The sequence below is a fragment of the Anabrus simplex genome, chromosome 2 (genome assembly GCF_040414725.1).
Source record: "Anabrus simplex isolate iqAnaSimp1 chromosome 2, ASM4041472v1, whole genome shotgun sequence".
Classification (NCBI taxonomy): Eukaryota; Metazoa; Arthropoda; class Insecta; order Orthoptera; family Tettigoniidae; genus Anabrus; species Anabrus simplex.
In genome coordinates this window covers 871026037-871052814 of record NC_090266.1, presented here as the reverse complement: position 1 = coordinate 871052814, position 26778 = coordinate 871026037, and the positions used below count along the sequence as shown (strand labels likewise).

Sequence of the window (26778 nt, the reverse complement as noted above, 5' to 3'; positions counted from 1 at the left end):
AGAATAGTACATTATTTTTAAAAACTGTCTAAAATGTTTTAAATAATTGAGGAGCTGGGTGGAATAACAACTTATTTGCAAACACATGGTTCTGAGATACCAAGGTTGTAAGTTTTCCTTTACATATTTTTTAACTTTCTTATAATGCAGGAATAACAAATTCTGAAAATATCAGTGTGGATGACATTTAAATTGCATATGTGACAAAAGGAATTGCACAAAACTGCATATTCTGTATGTTATAGTACCAACCAAATACCTTTCTTAAGACATTATTCCATACAGCTCCCATCAAATGAAGAATATCATTATAATAACACATTTGGTAGGTGAAATGGACTGAAATAAAAATGACCAAATTATTATTATTATTATTATTATTATTATTATTATTATTATTATTATTATTATTACTTGTGACAAAAACACACTCACTATCAATAAAATATTATAATTATTATTACCCTGCCATTGTGGTTGCACTTAAATACCTTGCCAACTAATACGTTAACAATGAATCATTATTACCGAGATCCTTAAAACCATCGTTTAGTGAACACGTGTACCTTATTGAAATAAAAATTGAATGTACGAAATAACAAAAACTCATAATTGATGCTTTTCTTGAAACAGTCTGCTATATTATTACTTAATAAGAATTATTAAATTATGAAGTTTGATGATCATTAAAGCATGAATATACTGGTACATAGTAGATCCATACTTAAGTAAAATGTACAAACTTAAAATATGGCAAGTTGTAACAACAATCATATATGTCCTCAGTGACGCATAAAGAAAACGTCAACCTATTATTCCTTGACACTAGTCATTTTGTCACATCTTTTTGTTAAAAGTTATCATCACTGTTTCACTGTCATTGGAAGTTGCATTTTCACTAACATTTTCAATAATGTTCTTGATTTTTGCCACACTTTCTTAAGGTACTTCAACAGTGATATAACATCTTTCTGTTTCACTGATTTCAAAGGAGGACATGGAGGTTTTGACAGCTTCAGTTCACGCTTGCTTAATGGAAAATACCCTTCCTTGAACAGACTAAAACCCTGTAATGCTCCTGAATATGTAGGTGATTCAGAGAAGCAGTGTTATCAGAAGGAAAATATAACAGACTTCTCTACACTGAAGTGACAATTTTTGGCTTTTGGCTTCTTCTCAAAATACGAATCTAAAGCTGCAGACCAATCTTCAATTAAATGTGCTGCTTGTAACACTTGAAAAGGCATGGGAGTTTTTTCCTACAGGTCCTAAGGATGTTGAAATACTGTTCAGAAACTTCAATAATCTCAATGTCTTTCCGGACATTACCATCAAGACCAAAATTTCTGGCGCACTGGTTGTACGAGTGCCCTCTTACAGGGAACATATGTTTTATTGTGACGTCATGTGCTTTTGAGAACCATGAACAAAATCTTAGAACCATCATGTTATTAGTTTGCTCCCCACATGAATCTGATAGTAGTACTATCTTCTTGATCCTAGTCATTTTCTGCAGTTTCTCACATAGAAAATCATGTAGAAATGAACAAACAGAATTGGGGTGTTTTCTTCCCTCTATTTCATAAAAGCAGTAAAAAGTACTGCTGTCATCATTACGGCAATGAACACTAAAACAAATAAAGCCACAAAAGTCGCTTGTAGAACTGGGCTGTGATATTCAATCAAGGCAGAGGAAGATTTTGTGCATAATCAAACTCCACATGACAAGTGTATCACTATCTCTCGCCTTTGCAGAGTTCAGGTGCTCCTCTTTCAGGCTGTTGTACGTCATTACTCTCCATTCGTGAAGCTCCTAGGGAACTTTGTGTTGATCATTTGCATTGACACTTAAGATTGTCTGCTGTCGTGAAGCAGAATCTTGCATTTCAGTTCTGGGCTTACGAAAAGCATAAGGGCTATTCTCTGTGAAGAAACAATTGTAGGTCTTGTACTTCATCTTGAGACTTTGCACTCACTCTTCAAAATAATGTTGCTGAAAGCATCTTTATAACTTAACAACGTTAAGATCAGGGTTGTCAAAATGCTTTCGCTTAGATTTCTTTTGCCCATAATGCAAACTTTTTGAAGGAAACAAATCTCAGTGTGTTTTCACCATAGTCCAAACATCAGAGATAATTTTAGGGAGCCAATTTTGATGATGTCTTTTGTCCTCAATATAAAGCTTTCTTGAATTTACCGCTTTTAAAGTGGTTTTCATTCAACCTTCCCTAATCTGGAGAACTTGAAAAAGAAACTATTTACAAACAGGTACTCTATTTCCATCCACTTTCACGTGATATACATAAGCGTTACATCCGTTTTTACCAGAGTTCATTTCACTTGTCTTTCTTGACACACATTCTTGATCTATAAGACCTAAAAGCATTGTATTTAGATTGTTTTCTTGCATACAGCTCAAAAGTTGTTGCAAAATTCTTCCTGATTATAAGCATCCACTTGGGTGAAACATTTCTTGGGAGAACACTTCTTAGAAACTACGAACTTCTTATCTTTGACCATTCTCCCAGCCATTGCAGAAACATATGTTTTTCCACAGTTTCTTTTACTTTTGGCAATTTTTTCTTCCATTTCTTTTTATGTATTTGTCTCTTAACACCAATGTTTAGTACTGCACACTCATTTGATGAATGTGATGTACAGCTACTGCTGCTGATGTACAGATCAGATTTTTTAGAATTTTCAGCAATTCCCACACTCGCTACACAAAGCACAATGCCATGAATATAATGGACTAATTCATTAAAAAAAAAAAAATTCCTTTGCACAGGTTTTAACATAGCACTTAAAACTTTTAATTTGCCAAGAAACAATACACACTGTTTACATACGAATCGTGGTTGATTGGCGGGAGGCAGTAGTGCCTATGCTCTTCAAGCAAGCCTGCATGCTGTATGGAACAACTGCTTAGCGGACTGTGATGCTAAAATGCAGACAACGCATTCTATGTAGGAGGTAGTGACAACTTTCTAGGTCGATAACAGAAGACGGAGGATATTATTTGCGGAATAATCGGAAAAATGCTTAATGTACGTTAAGTCGTTATTCCACCCAGCTCCTCAATTACTTGTACTATAATATCCAGGAATGAATTCCTGTAATGCAGTATACTCAAACACTGAATTTGACCAACCCTCCTGAAATCACAAAACAAGAAATATTAATTCACAAATAAATGTAATTTAGTAAATGAAAACGGCAATAAACAAATGTTAGGGTTTAATTTGTATCAGTGCCTACTACTGTGGAACAAGACAATATGAACTATTAAAATACCATTTCCACTGCCCTACTGATAAGAGTCCCCATCATGTTGTCACATCTGAAGAAGAAAGAAACCGTTCAAAACAAAATCCCGTCTCAGTCCTTAGGAAATAATGACACACTTTTCTATTACTGTAGTGTCCTCCTCTTCCTAGTGTTTTAATTTTGCACTTCTCGATTGCAAGCTAACAACTATATGGCTTGTACTATGTATCAAACTCATTTTGTCAATACTGTGTATTATCTTAAGCACTTAAATCTGCCCCAACACTCACTTTTTTTTCAAATTGGGCAAAACCCTTGTTCTGGAATTTAATAATTTGTGGTTCCTATTAAACATCTTCCTCCTCTCTTCAAAATATTACTGGTATGTTCACTTTAAATCCCAGCTAAGAAAACCTACAGGTAGAATAAGAAGTTAAGCCTTTTCCATCATTTCTCTGTGATGCAACATTACATTACAAACAATACACAATGTACTACAGTTATAAATTGAGCTTGCAGGCATGCATGTACTGGTGTCATGTAGATTGGTAGTTTGATTTATTTTCATGTTCTGGATATTGGACTAGCATCGTGTAGTTATAGTGGGAGTATTATCAGACTCTAAGGTAACAATTATATTATGAGCATATCTTTATACTGCTGCTTTTTTTCTTTTTTTTCTTGTGATTAACAGTGATCTACTAAAGAATAAAGCTGCAATACATATACACACAACACTAATTAACTAATTTTGTAAGAGAATCAAAACTATGAAAAACTTTTTGAACTGTTCTGGAGAGAGATAATGTAAGTAAACGATAATTATACAGAACTGTAAAAAGCTGGAGTCCAGCAATAAAATTCCCTACATGAACTTCTATTTCTTAAAGAAAGAGAAAAAAGAACTCTCAGTCAAGAGCAGTAAGTTGTCTAGACCACATGATTAGTACAGACTTCCAATGACAAATGCCAACACCCTTGACATCGAACACACTGAACTGCACGAAAACTTGCTTAGAAGATACATCGTACATCACAAAAACAGTGATCTGTGATTTTTCTATGCAAAACTCTGTAGTTGCATGTTACACAGCAACATGCTGTATCTGCACGAGTCTCTTGGAATGCAATTACAGTACAAACTGTGTACACTGGCATGATGAGAATTCGTCCCATGAATGTTATCAAAATATTAGAGAAAGTTCAGAAGTGCTGAATATGGAAACTCAATCCATCATTTCTGTGCGATGCAACATTACTGTTTGCAAATATAATATTAATGCAGAAATGCAACATTACACTGATTGATATACTGATTTTGAAGGAGAGAGAGCCTGCATCTGAAGATGGTTGTTCAAGCAGGATAAGACTTTCATTTTCAAGTAACAGGAATCAAGGCAAAGCGAGTAGGAACTATCTCCACCCAAAAAGTTGAAGCCCAATATATCAGAGGATATTAATAAAAAAAACACTGGAGAATGTTTTTGAAGACTATTACAATCGTGGCTTGAAATCTTAAGAAAAACAAATGAGGTGCTATAAGTGCATTAGAAGCAGTTAATTTTAAATTATGCAACTAGCAAATGACTAGGAGCACTTCACTTTGAAGGAAACTAGCTGTCACAATCATATACTTTAGAAGAGAATGTAATGCTGCAATATAATAAATCATGGGCATATGGATGTACAGTTCACAATTAGCATCTGCAAATCTAGGCACTAGAGTCAAATAGTTGGTGGCCTGGACAATTTCAATGTTTGCATTACTTTTATGAACATTCTTAAGACTGAATATGGCATTTCGTCCAGGCATATTACTACATTCATTACATGTAATGACATAGAAGACTATAATATTATACTTCTAAAAGAACAAGAGTTTACACTGGCTTGTGGAAGAAGTGAACAGATCTAAAACAAAGGGGTGTGTGGGCAAAGAACATGTTTGGAACAGTGACCAAAGTAAATTTCATTATGAAATGTCTTCAATGTTAATATTATCCCACAGAGGAGAGAAAACTAAAGTCTGTGTGTTGCAGTCTGTACATAACTCTACACATACAAAGGTCGATCAAATATAAACAGGATTTTTGTTCCTGAACATGAACAGTGGTAGGACTGACCCTGCGCTTCTTCTATGCTTAGGGGGGACCATTAGGAGCGGGGAGAGCGTGCTGTTTGATATTTCCCGCCGTTTCGTCAGTAACGCTCACGATGTTGGAGCAACAGGTGCACGCCTCCATTGCACAACGCATAATTATAAAATTTCTTGCTCGTGAAGGAGTTACAGCGGCAGAAATTTGGCAGAGATTGACTGCACAGTTCGGTGATCAAACATTGTCAAGGACGCGTGTGTGTAAGGAGTGGCAGAGGAAAGGGGAGGCAGCGCCAGTGAAAGCCAAGACTCGACAGTCAGCTGGCAAGGTTCTTGCAACAGTTTTTTTCGATCGGTGAGGCATTTTGCTGATTGATGTTTTGCATGATCGACGCACAATCAATGCCGCTTACTACTGTGAGCTGTTTAACAAGGTGAGGGTTGCATATCGCGGCCCCATACTGCAGGTCCAACTGTCTCCAAGCTACAGGAAATGCACTGGACTATACTTGATCATCCTCCTTACAGCACGGATTTATCGCCCTGCGATTTCTATTTGTTCGGACCGCTTAAAGAAGCTCTAGGAGGGCAACGATTTGAAGATGACGAGAATGTGGAAGACTTTGTGCGAACTGGCTGGTGCCATGACCCTGTTCTTTTCACGATGAGGGCATCAAAAAGCTGCCTATATGCTGGGACAAATGCATTTGGCAAAGCAGGAAACTATGTGGAAAAATAAATTGTAATTGCCTTGTGTTTTTCAATAAAGGAATTTAAATAAAAAATAAAATCCCGTTTATATTTGATCCCCCCCTTGTAGCTATACAATATTGATGTGGTTTTATCAATGAGAGGCAGATTAGCTAACAAGCTGCATACATGTATCTATTTTTAAGAGACAGACATAAGGCACTTTCAGCATAAATGTTTGAAAGAAACGTGAAGCAAAATTTTGAAGAAATGTATGTAGAGGCAAGCTTAAGTGGAAAAAGACAAAAAGAGCATAGGAAACTTTTTGTAACTTCAGTCCTTTGTGAACATGCAAAGTGAAAGGAGCCTATTGGGATTCCTAGTCAGGTCGCTCTCGAGCCAGCCAGCTCCCTGGTTGATCCTGCCAGTAGTCATATGCTTGTCTCAAAGATTAAGCCATGCATGTCTCAGTGCAAGCCAAATTAAGGTGAAACCGCGAATGGCTCATTAAATCAGTTATGGTTCCTTAGATCGTACCACTTTACTTGGATAACTGAGGTAATTCTAGAGCTAATACATGCAAACAGAGTCCCGACCAGAAGTGGAAGGGACGCTTTTATTAGATCAAAATCAATCGGTCGGCTCGTCTGGTCTGTTTGCCTTGGTGACTCTGAATAACTTTGGGCTAATCGCACGGTCCTCGTACCGGCGACACATCTTTCAAATGTCTGCCTTATCAACTGTCGATGGTAGGTTCTGCGCCTACCATGGTTGTAACGGGTAACGGGGAATCAGGGTTCGATTCCGGAGAGGGAGCCTGAGAAACGGCTACCACATCCAAGGAAGGCAGCAGGCGCGCAAATTACCCACTCCCGGCACGGGGAGGTAGTGACGAAAAATAACGATACGGGACTCATCCGAGGCCCTGTAATCGGAATGAGTACACTTTAAATCCTTTAACGAGTATCCATTGGAGGGCAAGTCTGGAGCTTGCAATTGTTCCCACTACAGATCATACCCTTTTAGCCGCAAGCTATCCCAACAAAGTTTTTGTACTTAAGATATTACCACCAAAATTAAGAAAATGTTGTCTACCTGTTTATGTACACTTCTTTCGGAAATATAAGCTTTGTACAAGAAGGATTGCCGAGAAACAAGTTACATGATTGGCATTTCATAATTAGAATCCACTGTGCGATTTAAAATTAATTTTCTGTACTAAAGCCTACATTGCAATCTGCTTTGCGAAAGACAGATGACACAGATACCTACATCATTGTTTGTAAATTTAATTAGTGTGGCTTTTGATATTGCACTGCTTGAATGTGAAAGTGATGTTGAATGCAAAAATGTGGCTTTAGAGAGAAGTGCATATTATTCTCTTCTACTTTGTTTTCACCACTTCAGGGAGCAAGTTTCAAAATTTCAGATGTGGGATTTCAATGAAGTGTGTAGTTGATTAACAATCTTATAAGAATAAAAGTTAGCAATTAAGGGGGTGGTGGCATTGTATGAAATGTTTGTTTTTCCAGTTATTTCAATCAGGTTACAGTTAGGGTTAGCATATTGATCTAAGGGTGGCGTGCACCAATTAAGAGTAAGTTCTACTTCTGTAGTAAAGTACTTTTGAAGTCAGCATTCGGCGTCTTCCATACAAGAGTAAATTACTTCCGAAGTATTTTAGTCCTTTCAGATACTCCTGGACTAAATTACTACGAGAGTAAAATGTTGAACAGCACCATCTTGTAGTATATTACTAAAGAAGTAAATAACGTACAAATATAGGTTACAATTTACTCTCATTTTGCATGGAGTAAGCTAGGTTTAGACTTGTTGACTAATGATAATATTGTGCCAAATACAAGAGGAAGACATTTCAAACGTGTTTATGGATTACTTAGATTATATTGACGTTCTCGGCACAGAAAACGACAGGAAATGTAATAGTGCGTACAGTGCATGAAAGGCGAGAGCCGTATAATGTGCACACGGAAAGAGTTTCAGGAACTTTTTCTTCTTAGGAAGGAATCCTTTACTTTCCTTCTAAATCTACTTGGAGATCACTTATAGCTGAATTCCTGTCATAATTTTGTTGTATCTCCCAAATTACAGTTGTTTTGTGCCCTACAAATGTTTTATACTGGAACATTTCAGTACAGTTGCTGGTGAGCTAATGTTTACCGCACGACTGCTGGCCGTATCATTCATCACGTGATTAAAGCACTAGTGAGGTTAAGAGGGAGGTATGCCTGCAAATGATTATGATTGTTCGGAAAATTAAAGGAAATTCACGATGGCACATTCCCTCACATTGTGGGTGCAATTGACTGCACGCATATTCCCATTTTCTGCCCTCCCGGTGACAACGGTGAACTTTTCAGAAATCAGAAGGGATATTTTTCCTTTTCTTTCTTTTTTTTTAACAATCTGCTTAACGTCGCACCGACACAGATAAGTCTTATGGTGGCGACAGGGTAGGAAAGGCCTAGGAGTGGGAAGGAAGCAGCCGCGGCCTTAATTCAGGTACAGACCCAGCATTTGCCTGGTGTGAAAATGGGAAACAGTTTCACTGTGGATGTAGGTGATCTGTAATGAAGAAACCACCGTCACTTTTAATTTCTCCCCGTGTCCATGACTTTCTGATTTTTTTTTTTTTATTATTATTTTTTTTTTTTTAGCCTTCGCTTTTAAGTTCTTCCACAGAATTTTAACTTGCTCTTCACTGCTTTTTCCATCACTCAAAGCATTGAATTCTTCTGTCACAGCTTTCCATGAATATTTTCTTATTCAGCATCTTTGTCTTGTTTCTTACACTATATCCTTTACATAGTTCTTAATTATCTCTACTAACAAGCATTTATCTTTTTTTCTTATGTCCCCCCCCCCCCCATTTCCTATCACACACAACCTTATCTACTTACATTTCTTTAAAGAAAACACTCAAACACAACTACACTATGCAAGTAACGAACGCTACTTCTATAGTAGTAACTAAAAGAGTACATTGTACTTCAACTCTAAGACGTTACTTCCGGAGTAAATAACTCCCATAGTAATTTAGTTCTGTAGTATGGACTTCTTTAGTAAACGCTACTTCCAGTGTAATTTACTCCATGATGGTGCCCGCCACCCTAAGTGTATGAAAAATTCTTAGATGACAATGAGGAAGCTACCTTTTGGTGTAATTTTCATGATTTTCAAATCTTTTTCAATATTGGAGAAGTTGTGTTTAAAGTCAGCCATGTTCGTCCCACTGCAGAAAAGCAGTTATGTTTCATAGCATTCACTGTTCAATGTAACAAGTGTTGAAACTTCTGCCTATTTGGCCTGCAGTTGGCACTCTTCAATCTATGGATGCCTTAATGATTATATTTGTTAGGTTTATTGAATGATTTGGAATTATGAAAAATAAGAGAGTGGCGACCCCATCGCGGCCCCTTCTGTCTGTCTGTAGACCTCCCCGTTGAAATAGGAATAAGTGGCGCTAAGGCATTCTTTAGCTAGTGTTGACAGGTCTTCTGGAAGTTCCTGGTCTAATAGCGGAAATACTTCTGTTAGCGGCACCTTGGTGAAAAGTGACGTGATGTCAAAGCTTACTAATAGGTCCGTACTTTCAATTGATTGGTCCTTAAGGAGCTGGATGAAATGTCGGGAGTCCTTCACGTAGGTTTCAGTGTTTCCTGTATGTGGCTGAAGTAGTCCAGCTAGGTAACGGGCGATATCATGCGTGGGAGAGCCTATAGCGCTCACGATAGGTCGCAGAGGTATGCCTTCTTTGTGGATTTTAGGCAGGCCATACAATTTTGGAGGTATCGGGTCCAAGGATATCAGTTTCTTCTGTATTTCGGCTGGGATACTGGAATTTTTTACTAGTGTGTGGAGTTTGTTCTTAATGCGGTTGGTAGGGTTCCTAATTTTCCTGTATGTAGAATCGGTGAGTAATTGTTCTATTTTCCGAGTGTAGTCTGTGCATGTCATTATCACCGTAGTGTTGCCTTTATCTGCGGGTAGGATAATTGTTTCCGTATCTTGACGTAGTGTTTTTAGTGATATCCGTACAACACGGTTCAACCCGGAAATTAAATTAAATAATTCTTCACACCGTGGAAGCTTCACTTCTAAGATACGAAACCTTTACGGGGAGGATATTCTCAAAGCTATTAGGCAGTTCGACAGCCTTCGAAAGAAAATGAGTAACTACCTGGCTCGACTCGCCTTTCTGAAACGCTGCAGGGACAACAGCATTATACCAGCATGTGTGAGACTGAAATATCACACCAAGAACCGACGGACTGACCGTATTCTTCATGAAACCAGCATAAAACTCCTCACAGAACGGATCAGTGACACAAGACAGACTCTGGACTACCTCAACAATAAATTATTTCATCTCCACCTGCAACTTGCCAGCACTTTGTCGCTCAATGAATGGACCACATTAGACAGCATTAGCAACACACAATCCCAGCGTACACTGGAACTAGCCACTGCCAAGCAAAACAAGAAATTCAACCGCCTCTTACAAAACCAGAAACCGAAACCACCTGCTCCGCTGAAGAAGAATGTAATAGTAAACCTCACAGACAAGCCACTCAGTGAACCTACTACCTCGGTCTTGAGAAAAGGATTCAACTACGCAGAAGCTCCGAATAGTATACCGGTAGAAGAAATAATTAGCAAAGTAGAAATTGCAATCCGGCACCTTCCTACCAAATCTGCAGAGGAGATCAGACAGGATATATCATGTCTACCGAGATCCACAAAGCCGCCGGCATCCAATTTGACTAAAGAAGAAATTCATGCCCTAAAAACACTATGTCAAGATACGGAAACAATTATCCTACCCGCAGATAAAGGCAACGCTACGGTGATAATGACACGCACAGACTACACTCGGAAAATAGAACAATTACTCACCGATTCTACATACAGGAAAATTAGGAACCCTACCAACCACATTAAGAACAAACTCCACACACTAGTAAAAAATTCCAGTATCCCAGCCGAAATACAGAAGAAACTGATATCCTCGGACCTGATACCTCCAAAATTGTATGGCCTGCCTAAAATCCACAAAGAAGGCATACCTCTGCGACCTATCGTGAGCGCTATAGGCTCTCCCACGCACGATATCGCCCGTTACCTAGCTGGACTACTTCAGCCACATACAGGAAACACTGAAACCTACGTGAAGGACTCCTGACATTTCATCCAGCTCCTTAAGGACCAATCAATTGAAAGTACGGACCTATTAGTAAGCTTTGACATCACGTCACTTTTCACCAAGGTGCCGCTAACAGAAGTATTTCCGCTATTAGACCAGAAACTTCCAGAAGACCTGTCAACACTAGCTAAAGAATGCCTTAGCGCCACTTATTTCTATTTCAACGGGGAGTTCTATGAACAGACAGAAGGAGCCGCGATGGGGTCGCCACTCTCTCCAATAATAGCAAACATGTATATGGAACACTTCGAACAGAAAGCCTTAGCTACATCTGCCCTTAAACCGAAATGTTTTCTCCGTTTTGTTGACGACACTTTTGTAATCTGGCCTCACGGGAGCAATAACCTACAGCTATTTCTTGACCATCTCAACTCCATACACATAAATATTCAGTTCACCATGGAAATAGAAGTAGACGGAAAACTACCGTTCCTGGATGTGCTAGTAATACGTAACCCCAATGGGACGCCGAGTCACGCAGTGTACAGGAAACCCACTCACACAGACAGGTACCTACATGCCTCGTCTCATCATCACCCATCACAAAAGCAGGCTGTCCTAACATCACTAGTGAACAGGGCCATAGCGATATCTGACGCAGAGCACCTCGAGGAAGAAAAAGAACACCTCACGGAAACCCTTAGGAAAAATGGCTACTCACTCAATAACATCCGACGAGTCCTTAAAAAATCAGAAGAGAACAAAGAAAAGGCCACCGCAGGAGAAAACAACGGGAAAGAACTGACCCACCAGAAAACAGCGATACTGCCATACATTAAAAACACTACAGACAGGATCGGCAAGATACTGGACAAATACAACATAAAAACCATCTATAAACCTCACCGTAAGCTAGCCCGTTATCTACCACCAGTAAAAGACACAATATAATTACAGGCCCCTGGAGTGTATCACATTGAATGTAGCTGCGGAGCTTGTTATGTAGGTGAGGCAAAACGTCTGATCTCCACCCGCCTAAAAGAACATATCCGTCACACCAAGAACCAAAACACAGATATTTCAGCAGTAGCCAAGCATTCCTATGAAACTAGGCACGGAATATCATTTGAAAAGACCAAGATCCTAGCAGCTATCCCTTGGAATCTGGAAAGGAAAATCCGCGAGGCTATCGAAATCAACAAACATCCGAACAACATACATTTAGAAGAAGGATACAAAATCAGCAGTTCCTGGATGCCTATCATTCATAGTTTAAGACATACAGACCACAACATAAACACATGGGCCGCAACCCCATTACATAACAGCGCGGGCAAGCCCCCACTACCTGGCTGTGACATATACTTTCCAGAAGTCTCGCGAGACAGCCAGGGCTTACGTCAGCCAGAAAGGCTAGGATATAAAAGGCCAAGATTAAGGCCACTCTAGTAGTGTAATTTCTGCCTGGGAGACTGATTACCTCGGATCGAGTAGGGGTATTTCAGTTGCCTTGACAAAGAATACTGCAATGTAATTGAAACGTCGGGAAACTGTACGTGATATGCGTACAAGTACAACACGGTTCAACCCGGAAATTAAATTAAGAAAAACATATTTTTTCCCCAAAAAAATCCCATTAAGAGGGGGGGGGGGTGAAAATGGGGGAAAAGGGTTTGAACACCTTTTATGAGGAGACTTATATCTCAAAAACTGAAGAAGTTACAGACATGAAAAAGGAAATTTGGAATCTCCTTTGAAAATAATGAAACACATATTTCTGCGTTTTTGGATAATCCGATGAATAGGGGGTGAATACAAGTGACAAACAGGGTGAATTTAAAAAAAAAACTATATCTGTAAATTATCTCAGACACATAACATATTACAGATTTTAAAACTGGTATTTGAAATTTCCTGTAAAAGTAAAGAAACAAATATGTTTTTGGAAAATCCACTTAAGGGGAACTGAAAAAGAGGGTGAATTTTTAAAATTAGCATATCAACAGTATATCTCAAAAACATAACATGTTGCAGACGTGAAAATTGTCATTTGGAATCTCCTTTAAAAATAAGGAAACACGTATTCTTTGGTTTTCTGAAAAGATCTTTAACGGGGGGGAGGGGCGGTTAAAGGATTGACAAATTAGTTGAATTATTTGTATGAGAATGTATACTGTATATACATAACAAAAAATCTAAAGATGTTAAAAACGTAAAAACTGGTATTTGGAATCTGCTTTAAAAATAAGGAAACACGCAAACCCGCATTTGCAGGGGGGAATCAACTTGGTAGAGAGGGGTGAAAATGGAGATGATTTCCTTTTACGAGGATACATATATCTCAAAAACTGAAGATGTTACAGAAGTGTTAATTGGTATTTAGAAACTCTTTTAAAGAAATGAGTACTCTTTGTTTTTGGAAAATTCACTTGAGTGGGGAGTGTGAAAGGAAGAAAAAAATGAATACTTTTTCTGGAGAAACTTATATCCCAAAACTGAAGGTTACAGACGTGGAAATAGGTATTTGGAATGAATGATGTTAATTGCTTTACGTCCCACTAACTACTCTTACGGTCTTCGGAGACGCCGATGTGCCGGAATTTAGTCCTGCAGGAGTTCTTTTACATGCCAGTAAATCTACCGACATGAGGCTGCCGTATTTGAGCACCTTCAAATACCACTAGACTGAGCCAGGATCGAACCTGCCAAGTTGGGGTTAGAAGGCCAGCGCCTCAACCGCCTGGGCCACTCAGCCCGGCTAATATATATATATATATATATTTGGAATCTCCTTTAAAAATAAAGAAACACGCATTTTTTTTTTTGGGTGGGGGTAAACCAACTTAGTGGGCGGGGGTGGAGTGATAAAGGAGTTGAATTTTTTCATGAGGATATTTATATCTCAAAACCTGAAGATGTTACAGACATGAAAATTTGCATATGGAATTTTCTTTCAAACTAAAGAAACACGTAATATTTTGTCTATGGAAAATCCACTTCAGGGGGTGAATTAAATGAAAAATTAGTTGAATACTTTGTATGAGGATACTTATATCTCAAAAACTAAAGATGTTGCAGACATGTAAATTTATTATTTGGAATCTCCTTTAAAAATAAAGAATCACGCATTTCTGGGGGGGGGACATCAACTTGGGAGTGGGGGTGGTGATAAAGGAGTTTAATTCCTTTTTATGAGGATACATATATCTCAAAGCTGAAGATGTTACAGTCATGATAACTGGCATTTGGAAGCTCCTTTATACACACAGAAACAAGTTTTTTGGTTTTTGGAAAATTCACTAAGTGGGGAGGGTGAAAGGAAGTGAAAAAATTTAATTCTTTTTATGGAGAAACTTATATCTCAAAAACGTAAGGTTGCACACGTGAAAAGTTTTACTTGGAATCACCTTGAAAAATTAAGTCGCACACATTTTTGGAGGGAGGTGGGGATGAACTTAACGGGCTTGAGTGAAAAAGGAGTTTAATTCTTTTTATAAGGATACTTATATCTCAAACTGGAGATGTCAGAGGCATGAACATTTATATTTGGAATCTTCTTTCAAAGTAAAAAAGCACATGTTCTTTTGTCTATGGAAAATCCACTTAAGGGGGTGAATGAATTGAAAAATTAGTTGAATTCTTTGTGTGAGGATACTTATATCTCAAAAAATTAAAAATGTTGTCCAGCTCCATGGCTAAATGGTTTGTGTGCTGGCCTTTGGTCACAGGGGTCCCGGGTTCGATTCCCGGCAGGGTCGGGAATTCTAACCACCATTGGTTAATTTTCCTGGCACAGGAGCTGGGTGTATGTGTTTTCATCATCACCATCACCACGCGCAGGTCGCCTACGGGCATCAAATCAAAAGACCTGCAGCTGGCGAGCCAAACCTGTCCTGGGATCTCCTGACACTAAAAGCCGTACGCCATTTCATTTCAACTAAAAATGTTAAAGATGTGAACATTGGTATTTGGAATCTCATTTAAAAATAAAGAAAAACACTTTTTTTTTCCGGAAAATCGACGTAAGGGGTGTGGGGGTTGAAAATAAGTAGTTGAAATATGTTTATGAGGATATTTTATCTTAAAAACTGAAGCTGTTACAGACGTGAAATTTGGTATTTTGAATTTCCTTTCAAAATAAATACACATATTTTTTGTTTTCGGAAAGTCCACTTAAGTTGGGAGAGGTGGAAAGAAGACGAAGTTGAATTATTCTTATGAGTATGCATTTATCTCAAAACTGAAGGTGTTACAGATGTACAGACATGAAAACTGTTATTTGGAATCTCCTTTAAAGTAATGAAACACGCATTTTTTTGTTTTCGGAAAATCCAGTGAAGAGGCTGAAATGAATTGGAAAAGCGGGTGAATTTTTAAAATGAGTACCGGTATATCTACATTATATGTCGTCCGGCTCCATGGCTGAATGGTTAACGTGCTGGCCTTTGTTCACAGAGGTCCCGGGTTCGATTTCCGGCAGGGTCGGGAATTATAAGCATCGTTGTTTAATTTCCCTGGCATGGGAGCTGGGTGTATGTGTCGTCTTCATCATCATTTCATCCTCATCACGACGCGCTGGTCGCCTACGGGCGCCAAATCTAGAGACCTGCACCTGGCGAGCAAAACCCGTCCTGGGATCTCCCGGCACTAAAAGCCATACACCATTACATTTTATATTATATGTCAAAAACTTAACATTGTAGAGAGAAAAAACTTGGTATTTGGAAAGTCCTTTAAAAATACAGGAACCTGTACCTTTTTGTTTTCAGAGAGGGCACTTAACAGGGATGAAAAGTAGTGAAAAATAGTTTAATTATTTTTTATGAGGATTCTCATATCTAAAAAACTGAAAATGTTACGGACGTGAAAATTGATATTTGGAATCTCTTTTAAAAATAAGGAAAAATGTATTTTTGTTTTCAGAAAATACACTTAGATGGGGGTAGGGGAAGAACTGATCAAGGGGTTGAATTCTTTTTATGGCGATATTTACGTATATCTCAAAAACTGAATATGTTACAGATGTGGGAAAAGGTATTTGGAATCTCCTTAAAAAATATAGAAACATGTAATTTTTTTTTTTTTACTTGAGAGAAGACCGTTTCTCACATGTACAGTTCTATGTCACATGGTCGTCTTAGCCCCAAAAGGTAATACCGCAAACATGGTTTACAAAGAATTTCTGGGGTAAATGAAAGTCATTTTTTGGGTGAGTTTTTATACTTTAAGAATTTTCAGATAATCCCTTAGTACAATGCTGAGAAAAGATTACTCTGATCAAATTACGAAATTAGCGCGAGCGAAGCCGCGGGTGATTGCTAGTTAGTTAATAAATCCAACAAATATAATCACTCGGGCATCTATAGATTGAAGGGTTCCAACAGTGGAAAGGCCAAATAGGCAGAAGTTACAAAACCTGTTACATCGAGCATACAAATGCTATAAAACATAACTGTTTTTCTGCAGTGGAACGATACATGGCTGACTTTAAACACAACTTCTCCAATATTGAACTAGATATGAAAATCTTAAAATTTAAAAAAAGGTACCTTGCTCAATGCCATCGAGGAATGTTTCATACACTTAGATCAATATGCTAGCTCTAACTGTAACTTGATTGAAATAACTGTAAAAACAAACTTTTCATACAATGCCACCACCCCCGTAATTGATAACTGTTATTCCGATAAGATTGTTAATCAACAACGCAAGCACGTTCTTCAGTCTCTTCCACCCACAGCCCCTACTCCTCCCTTCCTGCACTCCAAGCAACAGCTCACCACAGGCGAGAGACGGCACGCAGAGTAACACTGAAAAGGCCACAGGGAGCAAGCCCACAAGGACTTGGGGGAGCAAGTTTCAAAATTAATATGAACTACCTCTTATTCACGTTCAATTTGACATGACGTTCTTCACACTTCTACTATAACTTTAATCGCAATAGATACAACCTGTCATTCTAAAATTCAAATCAAAATGAGCCATAAACAGCTATCACAAGGTTCAAGGATGTTCCCTCTTTGTCAAACAATACAGCAACGCAACATCATTTAGCAAGTCAGCAATTTAATACAGTATTAACCTATGCATCAATTTGAGACAACATACTTATGTTTCACATGTAATAAAGTGGTGCACAGTAAGTTTTAACAACCCTAGTTTATTACGAAAATATTTTAAAACAACAGTGAAACTGAACTGTGATATTTAACTTCAAAAGCATTTAGAGATAGGAATAGTGATATCTGACAGTAGTGAACCATGCTATTTTAGAGATTAGTATTATATCAGCTAAAGATGGCCTATAAGGCCAAAACTAGTACTGCAATGTAATTTAAAATACAAATTCATATATTTGTGAATGTATATAGTAATGATTAGGTGATAAATATTTATAAGGGTTGAATGTTATTATTTCCTTATATTCAATTTTTTGTCTCAGGTTTATGGGAATATCTAATTACAGTATGAAGACTAAATATAGAGATTAATCTATTGCCAAATTACACTTTTCAACAGAAGTTCTGAATAAATTAAGTTTTTATTGCTCTTCAAACTTTGAATTTTATGAACACACTAGCAAGATACCCGTGCTTCGCTACGGTATTATACTGAAATTTATAATTGAATGCTTAACGTTTTATATATAATCCACCGATATTCGTGATCTGTCTTGTTTTCTGAGAGATTCCGCCAAAATTCGCAATCTGACTCGTTTTCTGAGAGATTACGGCAAAGTTCCTCACATTTTTCAATCTTTTTTCCAGCAATCGATTTCGTACGACCCGGGCTAGTTCCAGGTATTCAACCTGGTCAGTTGGGTCCCTAAATCTTTGCCATCTTTTCCTATAAGCATTTTTAATGTGGATCAAATCTTTGAGGAGATCCGGGATGGTGTCGTCTTGGGTGCCTTGGCGGTACTGAACCCGCGGCCGGACTGCATTCATAGTCATTACCCGGCCAGGACCCGTTTCCAGCGCGGTCTGCACATTTTGACGACGATCCAGAACATTATTATTATTATTATTATTATTATTATTATTATTATTATTATTATAATTATTATTATTATTATTATTATTATTATTATTATTGGTGGTAAATTACATTTGCCACCATTGTCATTCATGACAATATGACCAGCATCATTACAAGTAATGAAAATCATTTTATTTTTCCGTATTGAAAGAATCTCAATAATAATATAAGAGAATATATTGGACTTCAACCTATTCAATACATTACAGGATGTTAATGTATTGTAATGTATTGAATAGGTTGGAGTCCAATAAATTCTCTTATATTATTACCAGCATCATTGTCACCCGTAGGCAAGTATTGTCATTCATGACAATATGACCAGCATCATTACAAGTAATGAAAATCATTTTATTTTTCCGTATTTAAAGAATCTCAATAATAATATAAGAGAATATATTGGACTTCAACCTATTCAATACATTACAGGATGTTATGTATTGTAATGTATTGAATAGGTTGGAGTCCAATAAATTCTCTTATATTATTACCAGCATCATTGTCACCCGTAGGCAAGTGCGCAGGATTTCTGGTGATACGAATGACATACTTCCGTGCATTATAGATCTTATTATAGTGAAAAATTGAACGGTCAATCTCATTCCTATCGCTTATTTCATATGTGTTTAAAGTTTTATTTATATGCTAGGAGAATCTACTGTAATCTAAGAAGGTTCTCCAAAGGAAAAGATGGCTCTTGAAAATGAACCCAGGAAAGATTAAAAATGATCGGTTTATGATCAGAATTACACTGAAAATCCACAGCCTGTTTCCAGTCATTCAACGGGTTAGGAATGGAATGAATAAAGCCCCCAGCTAGCGATGAGGATAGGTATCGTGCCAGCTGCCGAAGCCTGTCACACTCCTCTGGGGCAATGACTAATGAATGACAAATGAAATGAAGTGAGATGGAGAGTGTTGCTGGAATTAATGATGAGGGGGAAAACCGGAGTAACCGGAGAAAAACCTGTCCCGCCTCCGCTTTGTCAGCACAAATCTCGCATAGATTGACCGGGATTTGAACCACGGAACCCAGTGGTGAGAGGCCGGCGTGCTGTTGCCTGAGCCACGGAGGCTCCTTATAAGTACATTATGAACAGTAAAATCAATTGGTCTCACCTCCTTTTTCACCCCACCACGGTTGATTTAACCACCCCCCGCCCCCGAAAAAAAGAAGGTGTGTTTCTTTATGTTTAAAGGAGATTCAAAATACCGAAGTTCATGTGTGTTACCTTCAGTTTTGAGATATAAGTACCCCCATATAAATAATTCACTTTTTTCACTTACTTTCACACTCCCCCCCCAACCCTCTTAAGTGAATTTTCCGGCAAAAAGTATTTGTTTCTTTAATAGTAAAGGACCTTCTAAATACTGATTATCTTCAGTTTTTGAGATGTGTCCTTACGAAATGAATTGAACTCCTTTTCACACCTGCCCCCAAAGATAATTATCCCCCCCCCAAAAAAACGCGTTGTTTTATTTTTAAAAAAGATCTAAATACTAATTTTAACGTCTGTAACAACTTTAGTTTTTATTAGATGTAGGTATCCTCATAGAATTAATTCAATTAATTCTTCAATTTTTTCACCTCTCCCCTCCCTTCACTGCATTTTCCGAGAATACCTGTTTCTTTACTTTAACAGGAAATTCCAAATATCAATTTTTACATTTTTAACATTTTACGTTTCTGAGATACTCTAGATATAGTCTTTCTAAAAATTCACCCCAATTTGTCACTCATTAATTAGATTTTCCAAAAACAAAAAAATTAATGTTTCTTTATTTTTAAAGGAGATCCCATATACTAATTTTTAGGTCTGTAATATCTTCAGTTTCTGAAATATAAGTATCATCATAAAGACATTCAACCCCTTATTCACACTTTTCACCCCTCCTATTGGGATTTACAGAAAACAAAAAAATATGTGTTCTTTTATTTTTAAATGAGATTCTAAATATCATTTTTTACATCCGCAAACTTTTAAAGTTTTGAGATATAGATACACTCATTTTTAAAATACAGCCCCCTTTCACACACACACACCCCCCCCCCCTGCCACTATTTGGATTTTCCAGAAACAAAAAATATAGTTTCTTTATTTTTAAAGGAGATCCCAAATACCGATTTTCAGATCTGTAACATCTTCACTTTCTGAGATATAAGTATCTTGATTAAAGGCATTCAACCTTTTTTTCACCCCTTTTCACCCCTCCTATTGGGATTTTCCAAAAACAAAAAATACCTGTTTCTTTATTTTTGAAGGAGATTCTAAGTACCAATTTTTACATCTGTAGACTTAACGTTTTGAGATATAGATACACTCATTTTAAAAATTCACTCCCCTTTTTCACCCCCTTAGCAATGGAATATCCAAAAATCCTCCCTTAGCGAGCACCTACATGTTAATATGAATGTATCCCCAAAATTTCATTCCTCTATGCTCAGTAGTTTTGGCTCGGCGATGATGAATCAGTCAGTCAGTCAGGACAAGTTATTATATATATATAGATATCAGGATGCAGACCAAGAAATTTCTTAAGAAATATCTGTGGTCTTTTTTGAAGTGAAATTATATATGAATGTATTTCATGCTTGTTTGTTCCTTTCTAATACTCCATCCCACTGGGATCCTTCTCTTCTTTTGTGTTTTTCCTGTGTTCCTAATCTCTTATAACCTGTATTTATCTTTGTCTTATGTTTCTTCCTTTTTCCTGTACTTCTTCACCTTTCTTCTCATCCTACACTTCCCACATCAAGACTGAAGATCTATCAAGATGACCCTCAATGAAGGGTGATGCACACCCTCCTAATGAAGCTGGGATGCAGAAACAAGTTTGTCAGGAGCTGAGAAGAGAGGGATGTGAAAGAGCTGGGATTGGTGAGGAGAGAGCTTATTTCTTTGAAGACTGCAGTTTATTAAGATGTGGAGATTGTGTTTGTCCTTTTGTTCTTTTCATGTTTGCCCTTGTCTCATCTTTATGTTTCTCACTCTTCCCACACCAACCTGCCATTATGCTCATCCTATTTTGTGTTCCTTTTCTTGCTCCTCTCTCTTTGTAGGATTTCATTGAGAAAGTGATTATTTCAACTTTAAATAATGAAACTATTATATAAACACTGAAGAAACTTACAATTAAAACAGCACAGCAGTATTTAACAACAAACTACTTTGCAATGCTTGTGAAGCATATAAGGTTCAAAATGTGTAAATGTTAAGTTAAACAAATGACTCTTATATTCTCAGAGTTTTGGAAGCTCTGTTAGCACCTTGAAATGAAAGGTAAAGCAAGAAGTTTTTAGTATTATGCAACTTCTCTTTTAGTCGCACATCATTTATATATTTCAATTCTATTCTAATTTCTGTAGACTAAAGGAACATGTAACTCCACATTGACACAAGTGTAATCTATATATACACGAGGGGTGATCAAATATAAATGGGATTTTATTTTTATTTGAATTCATTTATTAAAAAGCACAAGGCAATTGCAATTTATTTTTCCACATAGTTTCCTGCTTTGGAAATGCATTTGTCCCAGCGTATAAGCAGCTTTTTGATGCCCTCATCGTAAAAAGAACAGGGTCGTGTCACCAGCCAGCTGCGCACGAAGTCTTCCACACTCTCGTCATCTTCAAATCATTGCCCGCCTAGAGCTTCTTTAAGCAGTCCGAACAAATGGAAATCGCAGGGCGATGAGTCCGGGCTGTAAAAAGGATGATCAAACCTTGCTGTAAGCCTCTGACAGACTTCCAAACGTCTCAACTTCAGATTTTCGGTTAAAAGGCGATGTACCCATCTGGATCACAATTTATGGAACTGCAGGTCGTTTGTGATGATTGCTTGACAGCTCCCATAACTGATTCCGACTTGTTCTGCAATTTCTGATATTGTCGCCCATCGATCGTCATCAAAAATGTCTTTTAACCACACAAATGTTTTTGTCTGTTTTGCTGGTCCGAGGACGGCGATCGTGTTGCTGATTTTCCACACGTTCTCATCCTTCCTTGAACTTCTTATGCCAGGTAAACATACGCATCCTTGACAACGTTTGATCACCTAACTGTGCAGTCTATCTCTGGCAAATTTTCGCAGATTTAACTCCTTCCCGAGCAAGAAATTTTGTAATTATGCTTGCGCAGTGGAGGGGTGCACCTGTTGCTCTGATATCAAGAGCGTTACTGACAAAATGGCGGGAAATATCTAACATACGCTCTCCCACTCCTAACGGTCCTGCCTAAGCATAGCAGAAGCGTGGGGCCAGTCCTATCAACTGTTGATGATCAGGAACAAAAATCCCATTTATATTTGATTGACCTACATATATATAAAATAACTTGTGTGTATGTATATATATTAGATAAAATAACTTGTCTTGACTGACTGATTCATCATCAATGAGCCAAAACTACTGGACATAAAGAAATTAAATTTTTGGGATACATTGATATTACAACGTAGGTGCTCACAAAGGGAGGATTTTCAGATATTCCGTCGCTAAGGGGTGAAAATGGGGGTGAATTTCTGAAAAGAGTTTATCTATATCTCGAAAACTGAACAGTTTAAAGACATGAAAATTAGCATTTGGAATCTGCTTTAAAAATAAAGAAATACATATTTTTTTTTAATGGAAATCCTGTTAAGGAGGGTAAAAAAAAGGTGAAAAAGAGGTTTAATACCTTTAATGCGGATACTTATATCTCAAATACTGAAGATGTTACAAACATGAGAAACGGTATTTGGAATCACCTTTAAAAAATAAACACTTTTTTTTTTCAGAAAATCCACTTAAGGGGGTGGGGTGGGTGAAGGGAAGTGAACTTACACATCAAATAATGAAGATTTTGCAGATGTGAAAACTGGTATTTGGACTCTCCTTTAAAAATAAGGGAACACTTATTTTTTGTTTTCAGAAAAATCTTCTGAAGGGGGTGAAATGAAATGAAATGTCATATGGCTTTTAGTGCCGGGATATCCCAGGACGGGTTCGGCTCGCCAGGTGCAGGTCTTTTGATTTGACGCCCATAGGAGACCTGTGAGTCATGATGAGGATGAAATAATGATGAAGACAACACATACACCCAGCCCCCGTGCCATTGCAATTAACTAATTAAGGTTAAAATCCCCAACCCGGCCGGGAATCGAACCCAGGACCCTCTGAACCGAAGGCCAGTATGCTGACCATTCAGCCAATGAGTCGGACTCTTACGGGGGTGAAAAAGGGTGTGAAAGGGGATGAATACCTTTTTGAGGATAATCTCAAAAACTGAAGATGTTACTGACGTGAACATTTGTATTTGGAATCCTTTTTAAAAACAAAGAAACATGCATTCTTTCGTGTTTGGAAAATCCAATTAGGGGTGGGTAAATGAATTGAAAAATTAGTTTAATTCTTTGTGCGAGGATACTTATATCACAAAATGAAGGATGTTAAGGACGTGAAAATAGGTATTTTGAATCTCCATTAAAAATAAATAAACATGCATTTTTTGTTGGGGGAGGGAATCAACTTAAGGGGAGTGTAAAAGGAGATAAATCTTTTTAGGAGTATGAGGATACTTAATTCACCCCTAAAGGGTTTTGACTGGGGGATGAGGAATGATAAAAATATACGTTTATATGATCCCGTTTGAATTAAGTAAACATGTTATATGATATCCTAGGTGTTAAATAACAGAAGGTTTGAAACAAATTTAACTCCTCAGAAAGTTAAATAGGGGTTAAGATCTGAATACAAATATATTAATTCCTCCCCATGAAACAGTTTAACGTACGAAGACATAATTCCAAATAGCAGGATATATTTTAAATCCTAGGTGTGAAATAGGAAATATTTTTAAAAGTTCCACCTAAAGTGTCAAATGAGGTTAGCTCCCTAAACTAAATTGTTCATCCCTCCAAAACCGTCTGGCGTACAAAAGTTGTAATTTTACAAGAAGGGTCATCTTTTACGTCCTAGGTGTAAAATACTGTATACTTCAAAAAATTTCTCGGCTAAGAAGTTTAGATAGTGGTTGATTCTCAAAAACACAATATCCATTCTTACAAAACCGTTTCAGGCATGAACATAACTTTTTTTATGAAGGGTTGTCTTCTATAACCTAGATGTCAATAAATATTTCAAAACATTCACCCCTTAAAAAAGTATTCATTCCTCCATTAATGTTCAACATATAAAATCAAAATTTCACAGGTTGGTCACTTTCATGTCCTAGATGTTAAATCAGATATGGTTTAAAACATTCAAATGCTTCCGTACGGGGTACAAGTGAGTGGTAAACTATAAAATAAATAATCATTCCCCCAAAACCATTTGACATACGAACTGAGGACATATTTTATAGGCTTAACTGACAGTGGACTCTCCAAACTGTAAAACATTGAATAATAACTTTCATTTTAAAGCTGTAGCGAAGCACGGGTATCTTGCTAGTAGACTAATATAACTTGGAAACAGTGTGTTCTCGCAGGATGGTAATATAGTAAGTGAGATTGAATCAAGGTGTCATAAAGCTAATGCAGTGAGCTCGCAGTTGCGATCAACAGTATTCTGTAAGAAGGAAGTCAGCTCCCAGATGAAACTATCTTTGCATCGGTCTGTTTTCAGACCAACTTTGCTTTACGGGAGCGAAAGCTGGGTGGACTCAGGATATCTTATAAGTTAGAATAAAAGACATGAAAGTAGCAAGAATGATTGCTGGTACAAACAGGTGGGAACAATGGCAGGAGGGTACTCAGAATGAGGAGATAAAGGATAATTTAGGAATGAACTGGATGGATGAAGCTGTACGCATAAACCGGCTTTGGTGGTGGGTTCATGTGAGGCGAATGGAGGAAGATAGGTTGCCTAGGAGAATAATGGACTCTGTTATAGAGGGTAAGATAAGTAGAGGTAGACCAAGACGATGGTTAGACTCAGTTTCTAATGATTTTAAGATAAGAGTATAGAACTAAATGAGGCGACAACACTAGTTGCAAATCGAGGATTGTGGCGACGTTTAGTAAATTCACAGAGGCTTGCAGACTGAACGCTGAAAGGCATATCAGTCTATAATGATAATGTATGTATTATCGGCAAACTTTATCTTGGTGCAATTACACCCTAGTGCTGAATTGGTCGACCTCGGCAATCTTCGAGATTCGTACTGGCAACCTTTGAAACACAAACTATGAATCGCTTAAGCATCATTGTGCGACATCTGGCGTACACTTTACGTACTAGTACTGCTGTTGTTTACACAGCAAAGCCAAATTATAGAATTCATGCTAGGAACAAGATTCGCATCGAGAAATGTTATATAATATTATATAATGTGTATGTGACACAGTTATTGGCTTATGATAATAACGGATTAGAAACTTCTTATCGATCGATCATATTCTCGATTCAATTCAGATTTCATTTTCATTCATGGCAGCACTACTGGAACCGGGACACTCCCTCCTTACTCCTCACCCCCGTACACAAATGCACCAAGATAAAGTGTGCCGATAATTTGTATGTATATAACAATATTTTTTAACCCATGGGTAAATAATACAAATTATTATCATTATTATTATTATTATTTATTATTATTATTATTACTTGTGCGGTGTGGCTATGAAGTAGTTTACATCTATTAGTATTATTATTTATGTAGTTTTGTATGAACTTTATTTGATCATATTATCTCTAAGGTTATGTCATGAAACATCTGCTGTATATATTAATAAGAGTTTATTTAATGTAAGAACATGTAATTAATAGTATATAATTTATTATTACCTGTATAATCCACTGCAATATTGTGCAACACACTGTAGTAAGTCCAGAACAACGCTGTGTGCAACTAGAATTATGTAGAACGTTCTTTACATTTTAAATAGGCTACTGGAGACTCTCCAAATTATGAGAAAATATATTGTGTCATATTCCTCTAGAAGCCTGGCCAGGCAACGTATATAAAGAGGCAGTCTTGAGGGTAGAGTAGAGTTGTTTTAACGAGAGTCTTGTGGGAGTCGTGTTAGCCGAATGTTTAAAATCAAGTATGTGAATTTGTTAAACAAAATGCAACTGATACTGGAAGATATGCCTGTACAACAACTGAAGGGCGAACTTGCAAAGAGAAAGGCAAGAAGAAATTACTGAAGACGCGGTTATGAGAATATCTTGTCGAAAAAGGCGAAGATCTTGGAAAGTTTTCATCGAGGTGGACAAACATCCAGAGTAGTCAGAAGAGGAGGTAAATATGACTACAATGTGTTGTAATTTAATGAGCATGATACAGACACTCAATTCCAACTTAACAGATCAAATTTTGAAAGTACATGACAAAATTTCAGACAAAATTTATCAAGGTAATACATTTTTAACCGGACAATTATCTCAAGTGTACACGCAGGTTTACAAAAGTAGAACAGCACCTAGAATCGAAAATTTCAACCGTAGATGATAAAAAGTTTCATAGATGAACTCCCAAATTAGTGATGCCATCAATCAATTAACACAGCAGATATCGGACATCAGGTCAAGACTGGGACTG

At 37.4% G+C, this 26778-nt stretch overlaps 1 protein-coding gene across 1 annotated transcript in view; it reads right to left on the bottom strand.

The window, feature by feature from the left end:
* LOC136864529 (tubulin beta-1 chain) overlaps positions 1–26778 on the bottom strand; it is a 239946-nt gene that overhangs the window by 3777 nt on the left and 209391 nt on the right. The window lies entirely within an intron of this gene.